The 22,068-nt window shown below is 39.2% G+C and overlaps 1 non-coding gene across 1 annotated transcript; it reads left to right on the forward strand.

Moving 5' to 3' along the window:
* The first annotated feature begins 9,966 nt into the window (after window positions 1-9,966).
* LOC145401827 (5S ribosomal RNA) lies at window positions 9,967-10,085 on the forward strand. Its single transcript, XR_013897669.1, has one exon. It is a non-coding gene; the product is annotated as a 5S ribosomal RNA (ribosomal RNA).
* Window positions 10,086-22,068: the final 11,983 nt, after the last annotated feature.

Consider the following 22,068-nt stretch of genomic DNA (forward strand, 5'->3'; position numbering starts at 1 on the left):
CTAAACATTCAGGACTCATAAGGGTAATGTAATGACAAAACAGGTTACATATATGGTTAACTGAAATAGCCTCTATTAACACGAATTCAGCAAGAGCAAATTTATCTACGTCAGCCCTGATAAAATGAGAAAACCGGATAATGCTCAGTTAAAGCAAGATATAATATTATTACAGATACAAAATATTACTAATACTGGCTGACAGCAAAAACCTTACCAGGCTCATGAATTAACGCCCTACGCTATACAGTACAAGAAAAATGGTAATAACACTTATACTCAAATTATACAGCAGCTAGATGGCTGGAGACTTCCTGAGCACTCACAAAAATAATAATACACTATACGGGGGAGGACAGAGATGTGAACAAAATGATTAGTAGATCTAAGTGGCAACTAATGCAGAGACTGAGCTCATTATATAGAGGGCCGGCAGAGCTTGATTCAACTTGCAAGAAGGAAGTGGAAATGAAGACACAGGGGAGGAAGAGTTGACAGTCCTGCTCTGAACAATAGAAAGAACGACTTACTCTACTATAAGGGGGAGAAGGGGGGAGTGAAGTAGAACACGCAAGCCTGGTCACTATGGAAGCCACGTGGCGAATCGTGATCAAACATGCAGCATACTGTACCCTAGAATTATGCAAAGGACGATGAAATAATAGGCTATGTAACAATATATATATATATATAGATATATATATATATATATATATATATATATATATATATATATATATACAGTATATATCATCATTATCATCATCATCATCATCAGCCGTTTGAGTATCCGCTGCAGGACCGTCCTATCCAGACCAAAGTCGGTATACAGTATATATAGCTATAGACTTGGAGTGTGGAAATCGTAGACGTAATAGGAAAAGGATCACCAGGCAGAATACAAACGTCGCGGTGAAGTTAGAGTCTATATTTGCTGACATTTCGGAAAATACTTATTCCATCTTCAAATCAAATTCTATAATCGAGAAATATATACAGTTAAGATTTGTATATGTTATAACGATCAAAACAATATTAAAAACATGAAAGAACAATAACGAAGTCCGTTAAAATAGTGTTCGTAAACCAGTCAGTAATAAAATCTAAAATGAATGGGGTAGGTAGAAGGAAGCAAATCGTATCTGTAAAACAGTAAATGTAATTCTGTAAAAAACTTACCTACTGTGGAAAACAAAACAGTTCACAGGAAGCCATGTCACTGATCGAAGGGATAACACGATATTGGTACAGTAAAACCTCTTGGATAGCGATCATTTTAGTCTGGCACAATCGTCGCTGTCCATGAAACCGCTATCTTTGGGCAAACTTCATACCTAAATATATCAAAATAGTCTGGAGCTTTTTACAATTCACCCCATTTTTCCTATTTCAGCCATACTGTATATAACATGTATAATGTTTGCAAAATGAAGACTAGTGCATATTTAGACATGAAAGAAGGATACATAAGCTAACTTTTTACTAGTCTGGAGTGTTGTTTATTGAATATGACACACTAGAAGTTGACTTGGGGTCTATTGGGGGCTGGGGCAGGGGCGAACTTGCTCTCGCTCTCCCTCACATTCACTTTCAATGCATGCCCCCATTGATGTGCCTCTTGATCTATCCTTATCGCCTCTCTCTCCTCCTCGTCATCACATTTATGTTAGGAAACAATCGCCGACCAACGTAAGAACAAGAGAATAAACCAACACTTGCTGAGTAGGGGGAGGGGGGTTGACGTGTGACGTCAGGCTAAATGCCGATCGCCATGCGCACATCGTCAGGGTTGCCAGGGTACCGACCTTGGCAACTCTGCCGGCCAGGTGGTCGCTATCCACGCGGTAGTTCTCGCTATCCGCCGTGCATGGGGTTTTTTATATCCTGTCGTTATCCCTGAAACCGCTATCCCAAAAAACGCTACCCGAGGGATACTACTGCACAAAGCTTCCATAACGGGAAGGTCCGTCTCATTGATATATATATATATATATATATATATATATATATATATATATATATATATATATATATATATATATATATATATTTACATACATATGTAAACATATATATACATAAATATATATATATATATATATATATATATATATATATATATATATATATATATATATATATATATGTATATACATATATATGTACATATACATATATGTATATTTATATATATATAACTATATATATATAACTATATATATATATATATATATATATATATATATATATATATATATATATATATATACATATATATATATATGCATATATATATATATATATATATATATACATATATATACATGTATATACATACATATATGCATATTTATATATTTACGTATATATATATATATATATATATATATATATATATATATATATATATATATATATATATATATATATTCATTTATATAATTACATATATACATATATATATTTGTATATATACATACATAAAAATATATAACTACATAAATATACATATATATACAGTATATATATATATATATACATACATATACAGTATATATATATATACATACATATACAGTATACATATATATGCATATATATACTTTTTTTTTTATGCGAGGAAGAAGGAACCAAAGGCCATGAGCCCGCAGTAACAGTTCCCTCCAAGAGAAAAACAAAATACAATATATAGCCAAATTCAAGATCCGATCATTTTGAGATGCCTGGACACACTGCGTTTGAAAGACTGGAGATCATAGGCAGCAGGAAATACAGACAGAGGGAGACAGTTCCAGAGTTGACCTGTTGCATAAATGAAAGACTGGGAGTAACGGTTAATTCTTGCATTAGAGAGTTGGACAGAAAAATGATGAGAGTCTGCTGCCAGACGGGTGCTACGCGACCGTCGTAGAGGTGGAGGAATGCAAGCAGACAGTTCAGAGGAGCAGTGACCATTAAAGTAGCGATAGAAAAGAGATAAAGATGCAACAGTGTGGCGAAGAGACAGAGGTTGAAGGGAGTCAGTAAGAGGAGGAGAGTTAATGAGACGAAAAGCCTTTGACTCCACCCTATTGAGAAGAGCTGTATGAGGGGAGCCTCCCCACACATGAGAGTTGTACTCCACACAGGGGCGGATAAAACCCCTGTATACAGTCAACAATTGCGCAGGGGTAAAGAAAGAGCGGAGTCGGCTTAGCACACCCAATCTCTTTGAAGCAGATTTTACAAGAGATGTAATATGATCTTTCCAAGATAAGTCCCGAGTAAATGAAACCCCAAGCATGTTCAAGGATGATGTAGGATTAAGCTGAATATTATTAAACATTAGTGGGTATACATATATATACATATATATACATACATATATATATATATATATACATATATATAAAGATATATATATATATATATATATATATATATATATATATATAGAGAGAGAGAGAGAGAGAGAGAGAGAGAGAGAGAGAGAGAGCCTCTGTGGTACAGTGGTAATGTGCGTTTCGTACACGGGTGAGCCAGGGTTCGCGCTTCACCAGGGTAATAAACATTGGGAGTGTTCACCCGGCCACGTACTACATTGGAGGACTTCAGGGGTGCTGTGGTTGAACCAGTGTCGCTTACTATAAAGTATGCTTGCACCCAGTCGGCTTGCTCGGGCCGATTACACTTAGTTCACAGACTACACACACATCCAAAGCCACTCCAACACAACAATTACATTAACAAGCACCTCTCACCCTACATACAATCTCTACTAGACAGCCTAAGCCAATTGGTAGAGATACATTGGCTGTATCGTCCCGACTTCGGCCGGGATAGGCCGGTCCTGTAGTGGATACTCAAATGGCTGATGATTATGATGATATACATATATATATACATACATATATATATATATATATATATATATATATATATATATATATATATATATATATATATATATATATATATATATATATATATATTTACTTGTGGTAGGTTGGGGCTCACCATCCACTCACTCGACGTAGTGCTGCTCTCGGGTGTCTGCCCTTTCCTCTCCATCCTTCATTCCTTCCTTTCTCTGTCTTTCTTTCCTTCATTCTTTCCTTGTCCTTCTGCCTACGGGTGACTTTACACTCCCTCTTCTGTCTTTCTTTCCTTCATTCTTTCCCCTTCCTTCAGCCTGTGGGTGACTCTACACTGAGTGACAAGCCAAATGGTTTCCTGTACACCAGGAAAGCATTTACTACGCCTAGTGGTAACCATATAACCAGATTTTGGAGCCTGGAGGTTTTAGTGGGTAATTATTGCGCTCCAGTCGGATTGAGCCGGTGAAGGTTTATATCCAAGGGATGGTTGGGGTTGATTGTTCATGTAATACCACTCAGGGATGAGTGAGGCTGGTCACTCTCATCTTAAATGTCGGGACCAACTGCCTAGCCCCGGGCTCCTACGCTCCTCATGGGGCAGTGTAGGATTGGATGGTGGATGGATGGATAGAAGGATGGATATATACATATATACATATATATATATATATATATATATATATATATATATATATATATATATATATATATATATATATATATATATATATATATATATATATATATATATATATATATATATATATATATATATATATATATATATATATATATATATATATATATATATATATATATATATATAGATAGATAGATAGATAGATAGTAAGAGAGAGTAAGAAGAGAGTGGATGAGGAATTTGGAAGGAATCTGAGTGTAAAGTGGAGGGACTGTAAGAAAATGTTCTGGAGAGAGGTGAAAAGAGTAAGACAGGGTGGAAGTGAAGTTAGCAGGGGAGTGAAAGATAAAAATGGTAGATTACTAGTGGAGAAGGGAGAAAAAGTGAGCAGATGGAGAGAACACTTTAAGGAATTGTTGAACGTAGAGGATGGAAGTAATGCGAGTATAAGTGGCTGGGGAATGGCTGGGAGAAGGAGGGAGGTGAGAAGACAGGAAGAAATCAGTAGGATGGAAGTTGTGGAAGCAAAGAAGAAAGTTAAATCGGGGAAAGCCCCAGGAATTGATGGAGTGTGTGGTGAAATGCTGAAGCATGGGGGAGAGATAGTAGTAGAATGGATGTGGAAGATGTGCAGATTGCCCTGGGAGGAAGGTAGAGTCCCGGAGGATTGGAAGTCAGGTATAATTATTCCCTTGTACAAAGGAAAAGGGGAAAATGAAGTGTGTGGTAATCATAGGGGCATTTGTCTTCTTAGTATAATAGGAAAAGTGTATGGTAGGATACTTATTGACAGAGTTAGAGAAAGAACAGAGAAATTAGTTGGAGAAGAACAGGGAGGCTTTAGGAATGGAAGGGGTTGTGTAGATCAGATATTCATTCTTAGATCTTTAGTGGAAAAGTTTCTAGAGAAGGGAAAGAAGTTCTATGCGGCTTTCACGGATTTGGAGAATGCATACGACAGGGTGGATAGACAAGGATTGTGGAAAGTGTTAAGAATATATGGAGTAGATGGGACGTTGTTGAATGCTGTGAAGAGTATGTACGATGGTGCGAAGGCTGCAGTGCGTGTGGATTGTGAACTAAGTGAATTTTTCTCTTTGAAAGTTGGGTTGAAACAGGGATGTGTCCTGTCTCCATGGTTGTTCAATCTGTACATGGATGGGGTAATAAAAGAGGTACAAGGTAGGCTAGTGGATGTTGGAGTGGCCCTGGTGAGAGAGGATAGTGTTTGGAAACTCCCTGTAATGTTGTTTGCAGATGATATTGTGTTGTTGAGTAATGACAAAGGCTTGGTGGATGAGTTTGAGAGAGTGTGTAAGAAACGGAATCTAAAGGTGAAAGTAGGGAAGAGTAAAGTGATGGTCTTTGAGAGAGGTGAAGTCAGTGAATGTACAGCGAGGTTGGATGGTGAGGAATTGGAAAATGTGGGTACGTTTAAGTACTTGGGTAGTGTGATGAGTAAGGATGGACGTTTGGAGGGTGAAGTGCTTGAAAGGGTACAGCAGGGAAGAAAGGTTGCTGGTTCTTTGAAAGCAGTGATAAGAAACAGGGAAGTGAGCATGGAAGTGAAAATGTTACTACATGACAGTATTGTCATACCAACTCTAACGTACGGAAGTGAAGCTTGGACGTTGTTGGAAGGACACGAGTCAAGAGTGAGAGCAGTGGAAATGAGTTATTTAAGAGGAGCCTGTGGAGTCACATGGAGAGACAGGCTGACGAATGAGGATATAAAGAAGCGTTGTGGTGTTGATGTGGATGTGATAGGAAGAGTTATGAGGAACACACTGAGGTGGTTTGGCCATGTGGAGTGGATGGAGGGTGAAAGACTGACGAAGAGAGTGTATGTGAGTGAGGTGGAGGGGGGAAGAGGGAGGGTGAGGCCGAGGATGAGATGGAGGGATGGGGTGGAGAGGTATATGAGAGAGGGGGGTGTGAGTTGGGAGCAGGGCAGTGAAATGGCGGGGGACAGGGCGACTTGAAGGCTATTTGTTTGTGGCCTCCCCAAACGGGATTGAGGCGTCTGGCAATATATATATATATATATATATATATATATATATATATATATATATATATATATATATATATAAAACTGGTCCTAGCAGGAAAGAGAATCCTGAATCCTTTCTTTATCCGCTTCAGTTTCCAAATTTATCCACTAAGCTGGATGAGGCCGTCTGTTGGTAATAAGAACTGAAGGGAAAAATGCATCACTGGACAGAAGGGTTAAACATGAAATCAGAAAGGGGAAAAAAAAAAAAAAAGACATTATCACTGAAATACTGTATGTGGAGGAGAATGAGAAACCTTGTCTTTCAACCTACTTGCAGTTTACATTATATAAATTTGGATACAGTCTAACTATTTCTAATCGTTTTAGAATATTAAGAAAAAATACGTCTCCCTTCACTTTAGCGTAATGAGAAACCTTGTCTTTCAACCTACTTGCAGTTTATATTATATAAATTTGGATACAGTCTAACTATTTCTAATCGCTTTAGAATATTAAGAAAAAATAAGTCTCCCTTCACTTTAGCGTAGTCACCTTTGATTATACAGTAGAAGGGTATGGAAAGAATCGAGTTGAACAAAACGCATTTGAAGGAGTTAATCTCTTCAGTAAGATGACTTACCTTTTATTAGTATCGTTAACTTCAAAATATTTGATCCAACTTTGGGCTAAAATCGTCAACGTAGAGTTTACAAGCAGTCCTCATTAAACACCTGTATCACAAAACAGCTTCATATAACACTTGGTCTGGTGGTGGCAAGAATAAAGCATCAACTAGAACACCGGAGAGAAGAGATCAGAGTTGTCTGTGAAGTGATCTGATGAAAATGTGGGTGTGAGTAATATGCATTGTGCAGGCGATGATGCGCCAAAGGAACAGTGTTATAATACTTGTGCTCGCAGAATGAGAAGTTATTATGTTTTACTCAGCATGTGTGTGTGTGTGTGTGTGTGTGTGTGTGTGTGTGTGTGTGTGTGTGTGAAAGTTTCATCCGATATCAATCAAGCATGGCGGATAGGTGGAGGGATAGCCAAGGAGATGACCTATTGTTCCCAGAAGAAAAAATCAAAGGTCAAGTGATAGCTCACTGTCAAAATCTGACCTAGAAAAAACAAATTTAATGGTTTTGTAATTATTTTTTAACCAACTTGGTTGAAAAGTTGAGATTAAGGCAAGAACGAAGTGAATCAGTTGAGAAAACTCCCACAAGGGTCGAAACCTGAGGGCAGGTTCAAAGTGACTGAACATAAAAATGATTTTAAAATCTCTGTTCTGATTTTAACTAAATTTGTGGGAGCTTTGAGGGGCAGCAAAGGGAGCTGACCTATTACTTACTGCATTTTAGAACAATTTGTCAAAGGCCAGGGTCATATGGTAAAGTCATCATGAACAGTTTTTATCCGATTTAGGTGAAATTTGTGGAAGTGTTTAGGGTAAGGCGAGAGTAAAGGGATTAGTTTCTGAAAAGAAAAAAATAAATATGAGTAACACGGGAGATCTAATTCGGTATCATAATACTAGGCCAACTTAAACTGTTGTGATTGCATTTAGACCAAACGTTGTGGGAGGGTTCAAGATAAAACCACAATGAACAAGGGCGTCATTTCAATTTTCATTAGGGGGGGGAGCATAGGCTATTTAGGAGGCTCCCCTACTCCCACCTCCCCAGATGAGTGGGGTGGCAAGAGAGCATTTTGAAGCCACATGCAAAGCTATACTTAGGGAATTAAAGCAGTAAACAAATATACTGTATATAATTATTTATTAAACCACTTACTTCCTGACACACAAACTAATGGATATTCTAGCACTGGCAAACGTTCGAACTTAAAACTCTAACTTCGAACCACAAAATAAAACAAACTATGCTTTCGTGTACAATTCTTTTTCTTTTTTTTTCCCCAAAGCATACATGTCACTAAGTGTTTCTAACTTGGATTTTGTCACATCGACTGTGTAAAAAATAAGAATGCTTACTTGGTTCTTGTGACACCCTGCCACCCCCCTTCCGTGCCCTTTTTCCTCACGGTCCCACCGTATATCACCGTCCCACTGGATCTTTCCGGACCACCGCCCATTTTGGGAACCACTGATCTAAATGAACTCTTAAGACTTCTACCTACAGGTACGTACTTTCTAAGATAGCCAAAATACAATTAAAAGAAAAAAGGCAGCTCGATACTGAAGTTAACTGAACAGCAGGTTAGGAACATATTTACAGTTACATCCTTTAATTTACCCAGTAAATTATTGTGATTATTACACACACACACACACACACACACACACACAATTAGGCAAGTAAGCAATCTGATAGATCAGATCAGTGATACTGAGAAGATAACACAGGTGAATGAAGCAGTGCAAAGCTACAAAAATGATGTGGAAACCTCTTATGCTGAAATGGTGAAAGTAAATAAAGACTTAGAAACAAGGATGGAAGAAAAAAGCATTAAAACAGAAGTGAAAAAAATAATCCAAAACAATCCTAAATTAGTCAGAGATTTAGCAGATATCAACAAATCTATAGTAACCATTGGTATAAAAGAGGAAGAAGTAAGAAACAAGATCTCAAGAGACAAAAAGATGGCAAATGTAATGAGCATATTGAAAGAAGTATCAGAGGAAATCTGTAGTAAAGACACAGAGGAACACAAAAGGGCGGGGAAATACGAGAGAAACAAGTCAAGGCCCCTAAAGATAACCTTCCAGAGTGTAAACACTGTGGAGGAGATGCTAAAAAATGCAAAGAATCATATGGAAAAAAATGAGTTCAAAATTGTATGAATATAAAGATGCCTAACACAAGACGAACTGGAATTACTGAAAGAGAAGAGGGAGGAAGAAAAAAAAAAAATGAGGGAAAATCAGAGGAAGAGAAGAGTACATTTTTTTTTTTCTAACAAAGTAATTGGATTGCAGGTAAGAAAGTGGTACATAAACAGGAGGGAATAAAAAGGATGAAGGAGAATCAAGTCATGACAAGTATATAAACTAGATGATTAAATTGATGTACTCTAATGTGGATGGAATGGTATCTAAATTATTAGAGATGAATGATTATATCAGAGAAAATGAACCACATATAATATGCCTAACTGAAACAAAATTAACACCAATGATATCAAATGACATCTTAAACTTAGAGGAATATAATATATGGAGAAGAGACAGGAACTTAAAAAAAGGAGGAATTATAATATTAACTAAGAAAAATCTATAAGTCAAAGAAATAGAACTAGATATACCCCCACAAGTAGAACTGATTGCAGTAGAGAATAATACATCTGAAGGGAAAGTAATTGTAGCCAATTTGTACATGCCACCCAGATCAAACACATGGGAAAGAGGGGAATATGAGGATCTGGCAGAGAGTACAATTCAGAGTTTAAGAGCATTACCACATAGAATGGATGAGAAATCGGAAAGAATTATACTAACTGGAGATTTTAATGCCAACGGCCATGCCACGTTGAGTACACCGCTTCCCATCCGATCAGCGAAGTTAAGCAACGTTGGGTCTGGTTAGTACTTGGATGGGTGACCGCCTGGGAACACCAGATGCTGTTGGCATCCCTACGTGTCAAGTGGGGTTGGTGGAGGATTAGTGCCCCTCCCTGTAAAACAATTAACTCTAAGCCCTTGGCCACCCCATTTGGGATACATGGCGTCTGGCAATGGATGGATGGATGGAGATTTTAATACTAATATAAATTGGAATACCAAGATATAATAAGCCAAAAAAGCTATTGGGACCAAATGCTCCTGGATCTCGTGCTGGAGTTTTTCCAATGGCAACATGTAAGGGAAAGCACCACAAAAAGAGGACTCGATGTACCCTCAGTGCTAGATCTTATATTTAATAGGCAAGAAAACGATATTGACACTTTAATATATCACCCTCCATTCGGCAAAAGTGACCATGCAGTACTAAATTGCAACTTCAGGATTGCATATGACATAGTTAACAGCAATGAAAGTTACAAAAAGAGCCTAAACTATAAAAAGGGAAACCATCATGACCAAAAGAAGTACTTCTTAGAAACTGATTGGGAAAAGGAGCTTAGAGGACAAGATTTAAATGCTATATATAAAATATTCTGTGAACTTCATGAAATAGGAGTCCAGAAAAACATCCCACAGCACAAAGAAGCAGAAAAAAAAACAAAGAAATAGTTCAATACAGAATGAAAAAACCAAAAGAAAAAAGAGATTTGTTGTGGAATAGATACAGAAGACACAATAGTGAAAGGGCATATAACAACTATAAACAGGCAAGAAACGATTATACAAGAATAAGGAGGGAAGCCCAAAACCAGTTTGAGGAGGATATCATAAATAAAAGTAGTCATCAACCGAAGCTATTTTACAGCTACATCAGAAGCAAAACCAAAGTAAAAGATAAAATATAATCCATTATGGACGAGGGAATCACCTATACACAAGAGAAGGATATTTGTGAAGCATTAATTAAGAATTTCCAATCAGTTTTTACAGAAGAAATAAATTTTGAGAGGGATTATGTGGAACATGCATGTCCACAGATACTACCAGATATACAAATAGCAGAAAAAGTAATACAGGAGGAGTTAAGTAAATTAAACCAATGAAAAGCAAATGGTCCTGATGAAATTTCATGTTGGGTGCTACATGAATGTGCAAAGGAGTTAAGTAAATAACTATCTTTAATTTCTAAGGAATCCTTGAGACAAGGTAAACTACCTGATATTTGGAAGAAAGCCAACATTGTTCCCTTATTCAAGAAAGGGAATAGACAAAATCCACTCAGTTACCGACCAGTATCACTAACCAGTGTTGTAAGCAAGATATTAGAAAAGCTTATTAGAAAAGCTTGGGTAAATCATCTAGAAGAACACAATATGATAACAGAAAGACAGTTTGGTTTCAGAAAAGGAAAATTTGTGTTACTAATCTGTTGAGCTATTATGACAGAGTGACAGAAATATTACAGAAAAGAGAAGGATGGATGGACAGGATCTAATTAGATTTCAAGAAAGCATTTGACAGAGTACTGCACCAAAGACTTTTATGGAAACTGGACCATCAAGGAGGAATCCGAGTCAAACTGTATAGTTGGATGCAAGATTTTCTCAGAAAAAAGAGAAATGAGAACAGTACTAAGGGGAAATTACACATCATGGAGAGAAGTGACTAGTGGAGTTCCACAGGGCTTAGTGCTGGCACCAATCATGTTTTTAGTGTATATAAATGATATAGACAGCAATACTGGAAATGAAAGCTATGTAAATATGTTTGCAGATGATGCAAAAATACAAAGGAGAACTACTGACAGAGACTCATGTAAAGAGTTACAAGAAGATTTAAATAAACTTCATGGATGGAGTAATGCATGGCAAATGGAATTCAGTGTGGACAAGTGTCATGTAATCAAGTTTGGTAAAAGTGGAAAAAGACCTGAGTGGGAATATAAGTTAGCAAAATAAAACCCTACACACATCAGAAAGAGAGAAGGACCTAGGTGTGATTATCAATAACAAACTATCTCCGGCTGACCACATCAGTGAGAAGGTATGGAACATGTGTACACTACTCGCAAATATTAGAATAGCGTTCACATACATAAATGAAGACATGCTAAGAAAGATAATAACATCATTCATCAGACCAACACTGGAGTATGCATCAGTAGTCTTGAGTCCTCATCTCAAAAAACACATAGACAAGATTGAAAAAGTTCAAAGGGCCGCTGTAAGATGGGTACCAAGCTTAAGGGATCTAAGCTACGAAGAAAGACTAAAAAAAAATGAATCTACCAACACTACAGGAGAGAAGGAAAAGAGGTGGCATGATTATGCTATATACGAGTAAATGCATATCAGGGAAGGAGAAAATAGACATAAATGATTGCATAACCTATGGGGATGCATCAGCAAGAGGACACTGCAAAAAACTGCATAAAAAGAGAGGTGATAAAGCCTTAAGGAAATTTAGTTTCTCAAATAGAGCAATTGATCAGTGGAATGCACTACCGAATGAAACAGTGTGTGCCAAAGCAATTCACAAATTTAAGAATATGTACGATAAATATGGTTTAAGTCACGGGACAGTACGAGCTTGACTCATTCCTGTAAAGATACAATTAGGTAAGATTTGGTAAGAACACACACACACACACACACACACACACACACACACAAATGGTCCTGACGAAATTTCAGGTTGGGTGCTGCATGAATGGCAGAAGAGTTAAGCACACCATTGTATTTAATATTCAAGGAATCCTTAGGTCAAGGTAAACTACCTGATATTTGGAAGAAAGTAAACATTGTACCCCTGTTCAAGAAAGGGAATAGAGAGAATCCACTAAACTACCGACCAGTATTACTGGCCAGTGTTGTAACAAACTAGAAAACTAGAAAAGCTGATAAGAAAAGTTTGGGTAAACCATCTAGAAGAACAGAGTATGATAACAGAAAGGCAGTTCGGTTTTAGAAAGGGAAAATCATGTGTTACTAATCAATTAAGCTACTATGATTGAGTTACAGAAACATTACAGAAAAGAGAAGAATGGGTGGACAGTATCTATCTAGATATCAAGAAAGCATTTGAGAGTACCGCACCAAAGACTTTCACGGAAACTGTACCATTAATGTGGTATCAAAGGCAGTCTGTACTGTTGATGCAGGATTTTCTCAGAAAAAGGGAAATGAGAACATTCTTAACCCGCCCTATCCCGACCACTTTTCCACCACTGGCTCCCCCCAATCCCGACCAATTTAGGAAAAAATTTTTTTTGGGCTAAAACCTTCGCTTTTGGTGAGAAACATCGAAAATTCATAGAGAAATCGTTGACCTCAGGTTTAAAATACTCATTACAGGTAGGAGTACCTCCTTACCTTACTGAGTTTTCTATAAGGTTGGCACCAAAGAAAACGAGTTCTATGGGAGGATAACTATTTCACACCACTCATAAACGATATTTATTTATTTACTTGGTACGAATTTATATGTAGTACAAGAGTATATTGGTTTTCAAGCAGTAATATAGGCATTATAAGCATTGTTTCACTCACTAATACCTGACCTTTTTTTGCCACATTACCTGATCATCATTTCTAACTGTTTCTTCCTCTAATGCTATGTAAAGTTTGTCCTCCACATTGTCAATGATTGGGGAATCACTCTGGCCCTGAATTTCTTACTGTGGCATGACATGGCTAACCTGGCCAGGTCACTGATAACAGGTGAATTGCTGAAACAATGGCATGCAGAGGGGGGGGAGGAGGTCACACTGGGTAAGGCATTGTCCCTGCCTGGCATCTTGTTGAGGAAGGTGTCACGTGAATATGTACCAAAAATGACTCTCGAAAATTGAAAATTGTACAAATTAGGGACTTTGCAATTTTTTCGCGTTTATGTACGTCGACGGGATTGGCAGTGACAAAACGTGTGGACATTAAAGAACGTCGACGGGACGCCGCGGGTTAAGGGGAAATTACTCATCATGGAGGGACGTGACTAGCGGAGTTCCACAGGGCTCAGTACTGGCACCAATTATGTTTTCAGCATATATAAATTACATAGACAGTAATATTGGAAATGGAAGCTTATCTATTTTTGCAGATGATGCAAAAATATAAAGGAGAATTACTAACACAGACTCTTGTAAAGAGCTGCAAGAGGAATTAAATAAGCTTCATGAAAGGTGTAAGACATGGCAAATGGAATTTAATGTGGACAAGAGTCATGTATTAAGTCTGGATAAGCGAGAAAAGACCAGATTGGGATTATAAGTTAGGAATATCAACCCTACAGATACCAGAAAAGGAGAAGGACCTAGGAGTGACTATCAATAACAGACTATCTCCAGCTGACCACATCAGTGAGAAGGTATGTAACATGTATACTGTACATTACATGCTAATATGAGAATAGCATTCACATATAAAAATGAAGATACGCTGAGAAAGATAAGAACGTCATTCATCAGACCAACCCTGGAGTATGCATCAGTGGTCTGGAATCCTTATCTCACAAAACACAAAGATAAGATTGAAAAAGTACTAAGGGCAGCTACATGATGGGTACGAATCTTACGGGATCTAATCTATGAAGAACGACCAGAAAAACCAACACTACAGGACAGAGGAAAAGAGGAGACATGATTATGGTATATAAATGCATCTCTGGCAAAGAGAAAATAGACATAAAAGAATACATAACCTATGGGGAAGCATCAGCAAGAGGACATTGCAAAAAATTAAGGCGATAAAGGCATAAGGAGAGTCAGTTTCCCAAATAGGGCAATTGGTCAGTAGAATTAACTACCAAATGAAATAGTGTGGGCCAAAATTATTAATAAATTTAAGGATATTTATGATGAAAATGTTTTAATACACGGGACACTACGAGCTTGACTCATTCCGGTAAAGATACAATCAGGTAAGAACGATTAGGTGAGTAAGAAAACACACACACACACACACACACACACACACACACTGGTGCAGTGGAAACGCTCTTGCCTAGCATCTGCTAAGACGGGGGTTCGCCCCTTGCTCGGGATGCGAAAAAGTTTCACTGACAAAGCAGGTGGTCACTGTCCTCCTTGAGCAAGAGGATGGGCGTGTGCGTGTGTGAAGGTCAAGGCTTTGCCCTTAGATCGGACTATATGAGCTCTGAGCTCTCTTACGGGAGGGTAAATCCCAATGATCACAAAACCATCACGTGATCCTGACCGACCCGGTGAATTACACACACACACGTCACAAAACCGAGAGAAGAGAAAGATTTGAGAATGCTGGTCCAGCATTGTTTGTCACCTGAGAAACACATTAACAAGACAGTTAGAGGGACTTATAAACTCTTTATTAACATAAGAGTAGCATTTCATTACATGGATGAGGAGATGAAAAAATTGATAGTGGCCATGATCCTCCCCACGTTAGAATATGTAGCAGTAATGTGGTCCCCACACAAAAAGGATTGAGAGAATACAAAGAACAGCAACCAATATGGTCCCTAGTCTGGCAGATCTGTTGTACAGAGAGAGGCTGGAAAAGTTGGATTTGCCCTCCTTTAAGGAAAGGAGAGAGAGGGGCGACATGATTGCAGTGTTCAGGACCATGATGGGAGTAGATAAAACTGATAGAGAAGATCTGTTTGTATGGGATAAAAGAGTAACAAGAGGACACAGAAGGAAACTGAAGAAGCCAAGCTGCTTCAAGGATTTCAAGAAATATAGTTTTCCTTATAGATGCATAGACCTGTGGAGTAGCTTGGACAAAGAGACTGTCCAGTCTAAAAACTTACCCTGGGGGTAGGGGGGTTACAAGAATACTCCCCCAGTATCCCTGCTTGTCATACGAGGCGACTAATAGGGTTGGTGGTGGGTTAGTGCCCCACCCCGTAAAAATAACTAACTAAACAAGCGAATAAAGTGCCTCGAACCAGGACGGACCATACGTTGATGACTAAGGAACGGACAAAGGACATGCTGAGGGTGGGAACTTGGAATGTGAGAGGAGTGAATGATAAAGTAAAAGAGAGAGAGATTGTTCAGGTGCTTGAGGATGCCAGAGTGGATATATGTGAATTGACTGAAACGAAATGGGTGAGATGAAATGGTTAGAGAATGGGAATATGGTTTAGGTATATGTGCTGGAGTTAATGAGAATGAGAGGGCAAGAGAGGGAGTATGTCTGATGATAAGCAAGAATTGGAAGGAGAACATAAGAGAGTATGGAACAGTGGGTGCAAGGATTGTATGGGTGAGGATGAAAGTAGGTATACAAGTGTGGGCGATTCTATGTGTGAATGCTCCGACAGAGGACCGAGTAGCAAGAGTGAAAGATGAGTTTTTGGCGAGAATAGAAGCATGTATGGACAAATTTGAGAGGAGAGAGATAGTGCTTTTGATTGGAGACATGAATGGCAAAGTTGGGAATGTACGAGTGGATGGAGTGGTTGTTCAGTGGGGTGTGCCAGCTGAAGTAGATGGGAATGGTAGTGCTTTGGTGGACATCTGTACTGGTAACGGGTTGGTAATAGCCAACACCTACTTTCATCATAAGATGATCCACCGATATACATGGAGAGTAATGAGGAGGATGGATAGTGAACTTGTTGAACGAAGGGTAATGATAGACTACGTGTGTGTGGATGAGCGAAAGAGAAGACAAGTGTTGGATGCAAGAGTGTGAAGAGGGTGGGGGAATAAAGTCTCAGACCATCACTTAGTGATGGCCAAGGTAAAACTGCAAAGAAATTGGTTGAGGAGACGAAGGGGAAGACAGGAGGAAACAGCTCCTGTGAGAAGAGTGGAGAGTTTGCAAAATAGTGAGAAAATGGCAGAGTACAAGATAATATTGGAAGAAAGATTGGAAAGGTATGATCTAGAGCAGATGGAAGGGGTGGAAGACGTATGTAAGATATTCACGGAAGAGATAGGAGCAGCGTGTGACGTGGTTTGTGCAGAGAGGAGGAGATGCAAGGGTGTGCAAGGGACAGCATGGTGGAATGATGAGGTGAAACGAGCTGTGGAACAAAAGAAGGCATATAGTGAATGGTTAGCGAGTAGAGGTAGGGGAGAAGGTGAGAAAGAGAAGAGAGAGGTATATGTGAGCAGGAGAAGGGAGGTGAAGAGACTGGTGAAGGAGAGTAAGAAGAAAGTAGATGAAGAGTTTGGGAGGAATCTGAGTGCGAAATGGGGGGAGAGTAAGAAATTGTTTTGAAAGGAGGTAAAGAAAGTAAGGCAGTGTGAAAGGGGAAATAGCAGGGGAGTGAAAGACAGGAGAGAGAAATTGAGGAGATGGAAGGAGCACTTTGAGGATTTGTTGAATGTAGAGAGTGAGAGCAGTGCAAGTGTAAGTGGTTGGGGAATGGCTGGGAGAAGAAGAGATGAGAGGAGGGAGGAAGAGATCAGTAGGGCAGAAGTAGTGAAAGCAATGAGGAAGATCAAGTTGTGAAAGGCCCCATGAATTCATGGAGTGTGTGGTGAAATGCTGGGGTATGGGGGTGAGATTGTTGTGGAGTGGATATGAAAGTTGTGTAGATTGGCTTGGGAAGAGGGAAAGGTTCCAGAGGACTGGAAATCAGGTATAATTGTTCCTTTATACAAAGGAACAAGGGAGAGAAAAGTATATGGTAACCATAGGGGTATTTGCCTTCTTAGTGTGCCTGGTAAAATATATGGTAGAATGCTCATTGATAGGGTTATGCATATGACAGAGGAGCTAATTGGAGAAGAACAAGGGGGATTTAGGAGGGGAAAAGGGTGTGTAGATCAGATATTTGTTCAAAGATGTTTAGTGGAGAAGTATCAAGAGAAGAGAAAGAAAGTGTATGCTGCCTTCATGGACTTGGAGAAAGCTTATGACAGAATAGATAGGCAAGTTATGTGGAAGGTTCTAAGAATATATGGAGTGGAGGTGAAAGTGTTGAGTGATGTGAAGAGTATGTACGAAGGAGCTAGGGCTACGGTGCGAGTGGATGGTGAGCTGAGCGAGTTCTTTTATCTCAGTGTGGAATTGAAACAGGGCTGTGTGATGTCTCCATGGCTGTTTAATATATACATGGATGGGGTTGTAAAGGAGGTGCAAGGTAGGGCAGTGGATGTGGGGGTGGCTCTAATGAATGAGGGTGAGATTTGGAAGATTCCGGTGTTACTTTTTGCTGATGATACAGTATTGTTGAGAGAAGATGAATGGGAGTTGCAAGGTTTGGTGAATGAATTTGGAACAGTGTGTAGGAGGAGGAAGCTGAAAGTTAATGTAAGCAAAAGTAAAGTTGTGGTATTTGAGAGGGATGAAGTCACAGAATGTACAGTGAAGTTGGATGGTGAGGATATGGAGAATGTGAGTGTATTCAAGTACTTGGGTAGTGTGATGAGTAAGGATGGAACTTTGGGGGATGAAGTGCATGAAAGGGTACAGCAGGGAAGGAAGGTTGTTGGTTCACTGAAAGCAGTGATGAGAAATAGGGAGGTGAGTATGGAAGTTAAGAAGTCACTGCATGATAGTATTGTGATCCCTACCCTGACGTATGGAAGCGAGGCATGGACCACCTTGCAAGAGGGGAACAAGTCAAGAGTGAGAGCTGTGGAAATGAGTTACTTAAGAGGAGCATGTGGATTGACATGGAAGGACAGGTTGACGAATGAAGAAGTGAAGGAACGATGTGGGGTGGATGTGGCTGAGAAGATTAGGAGAAATACACTGAGGTGGTTTGGACATGTGGAAAGAATGGAGAATGAAAGACTGACTAAGAGAGTGTATGTAGGTGAGGTGGAGGGAGGGAGAGGGAGGGGTAGACCGAGGATGAGGTGGAGGGATGGAGTTGAGAGGTATATGAGGGAGGGGGGGAGTTGAGGGGAGGGTAGTCAAATTTTTAGTGACAGAGCGACTTGGAGGCGTTTTGTCTGCGGCCACCCTTTGCGGGATTAGGGCGTCGGGTTATAGATAGATAGATAGATAGGTAGAAAATAGAGACGGGACCCCGCGAGCGTTGCTCATTTCCTTTATGTCACAATTAGGTAAAGACACACACACACACACACACACACACACACACACACACACACACACACACACACACACACACGATATATTTCACTCAAAGGGTATTGAGGCTAAATGCAAAATAATTATTTTTAATTTCACGGCATTAACCTTATAATTTTTTCATTATTATTAGTTGATTGCGAGGCCCCTTCAGAAAACTTGGGGGAGGGGGGCGAGCGCCCGTCGCTGCCCCCCCCCCCAAATGACGCCCCTTAGAATGAAGGGGTTCGATTTTGAGAGGAATAATCAAATACAAGGTCACGAGGTAATGTCATGTATTCGTCCCTAAGATCAAGTGGTTAGCACGCGTATATTACATTTTCTGAGAGTTCCTTCTTGTTTTTTATCTTCTTTATGCATCCCTTCCCTTAGTCTCGGTGGTTCTCGTACATGCAACACATCTTCACATGATACCACTTTGGCACTAATACTTACCATCCATGTTGAATACATGCTAGGGCTCTCTATTTAAGAACTGATGCATTTATATTATTTGGGGGTGTTTTTGTGACAATAATGGTTTTTCTGTGGACGAGCAATAAAGTAGCTTTTGCCAAATTCAGTTTGCCTGGCTGTTCCTTACTACAGCTCTGGATCGATTTACGTCATTTTAGACAAATGACGACCACTCCCGCCACTCGACCAACGTCTAAAAACATGTCAGGAAAACTATTTTTTGAATAATATTAAACAACGTGCACGTGGTATAGAGCGGCTACAGAGAACGTCGACAAAAGCATAAATGATAATGTGACTGTGAAGACATGTGCCTAAATGGTGGGTCTGCTCGTAAGCACAAAATGTACCCCTGCTCCTACCTCATTTTCACAAAGAACAGTGGGCTGCAGTTTTCTTTTCCTCTGGTCCCCGGGGTCCACGTCCGGATCAGCCTGGGGTTGCATCTAATAATACCAGAGAGAAGGATACTTTAATGTACGAGTATTATAGTCGTGAGAATTGACAGAGAGGAAGGTGAGGATGCTTTTCTAATCATGTGACTATGGTATGCAAGATGGAGATGAGAAAATCACTGAGCTAGGAGGGTGAAGAAGAGACTGAACGAATGGAAGCCGACAAACTAAGTAAACAATAATGGGCTACGTTTTAGAGATGAGCAAATTTTAGTTTTGTGTTACTTCAACCTGCAAACACATCTCTGAAATCTAACACGGTGACAGAATAGTTCAAGGACACACAAACGATTTCAATCAGGCTTTTTCAACCGGACATGAGAGATGCAGCTCAGGAACCTGTTATGCTGAAGGGTTTCATGAAGGTTATAATTAAACTATGTAAACACTACTATTTGAAATTTTATCCAGTGCAGTATAAAACTGTTTCAAGGTAGCAGAAATGAAATACTGTGTAAATACCATCAATCTACTGATGGAGTTAAATAATAACATCTTTTATTTTTCTTCAGGCATTCCAGACCACAAGATGGTGATAGTGATTTCAGTGGGTCGTAGTGGGTCATCCTTTCTTGCTGAGTTGGTTTCTGCTCCGTCTTGGGTCTTCTACTTCTTCGAGCCACTGTACAAGTTCCGCCATACGATACAAATTCAAAATGAACGTTTCGTCAAACAAACGCTGAATGATCTTCTTACCTGCAACATATCCATCTCTTTGAAAAATGTCATACTGCAATGGCATACTGTGAACAATCGGGTAAACTTGAATAAATGTAAGCCACGCTGCCAGTTGAGTAACACACTGATAGAATCTTGTCGCATGAAAGACACCAAGGTAATCAAGACCATTAGGACACGTGTGGCATGGCTACAACCTCTCCTACACTCCCTTCCTGACCTTAAGATTATTCATCTCGTGCGGGATCCTCGGGGAACTTTACACTCTAGATTTAACAGAAGATGGACTCCTCAAAACGATATAGAGAGCATCCGCGAACTCTGTGATAATATTCAAGACGATCTGCACCAAGGCACGGTTTTGGAACGTCGCTACTCAGAAAGGTAAGGTATGGTTGGTTAGGTCAGAATAGCTTACCTTGGGTTAGATTATGTTTGGTAGATTAGGATGGTTAGAATAAGTTAGATTATGTTACCTCATGTTAGGTTGGTTATGTTAGATTATGTTACCTAATATTAGGTTGGTTATGTTAGGTAGGTTAGGCTTGGATAGGTAAGGTTAGCTTAGATTAGTTTCATTAGTTTAGCAAAGGTTAGGTTACTAAGGTTTGATTAGAGTATATTAGATGGTATGTCTATAACCCAAACCAACAAGCTTGATTGTAACTATAAGCCACACCCCCTCCCAACAGTTGCCTCTGATTGGCTTATGTGACTTTCGTCATCATCATTTAAACACTGAACGTGTTTACATATATCTGAAAATGAGGTACATGCAAATTTTGCCTCCCCTCTCCTCCTTGCGGTACCTTTTCTGAGCCTTTTCAGTGTTTCAGTAACGCTGAGAGTAGGCCAGTCTTCTCTCCTATATGGTATCCTCTAATTGTCAACACCACATTACATGCACATAACACACCACACTTCCTATTTTAAACTCGGCAAAAATGGCTTCACATTACCCAGCCTAGGGAGGAGAGGGACAGGGAAAGCCCCAACCATCTGCCCTTCTCCCGGTGACGACCAAGTGATGTGCAGGGAACAATTGTCTGACTCACTCTTTATTAATTTCTGCAACATTCATGGTCTTTTATCATATTTTCTCTCTGATGAACATCCCCTCTCTTCCTTTAAACCTCATGTTCTATTCCTTCATGAGGCTAAACTGTTTGGAGCAACTCATTGCAAACCCTTCTCTGCATCCTCCTACCTTGTGTATACTTACTTCAAAGCTAAGAGTGGCTCTTGTGTTCATGCACGTATCAACACATCTTGCCCTCGTGTTGCCGAACACGAATCCTCTGAAGTCTTTATCCTTTCACTTAGGCTGTCTTGTTATTACCTGAATAAAAATATTTGTTTTGTGTACTTGTCACCCATTACTAATGACTGAAAAATTACTTGGCTATCTTACTTCTAAGATGGAAC

The sequence above is a fragment of the Coenobita brevimanus genome, chromosome 56, assembly GCF_032717465.1.
Source record: "Coenobita brevimanus isolate Jiangsu-jjx chromosome 56, ASM3271746v2, whole genome shotgun sequence".
Lineage (NCBI taxonomy): Eukaryota > Metazoa > Arthropoda > Malacostraca > Decapoda > Coenobitidae > Coenobita > Coenobita brevimanus.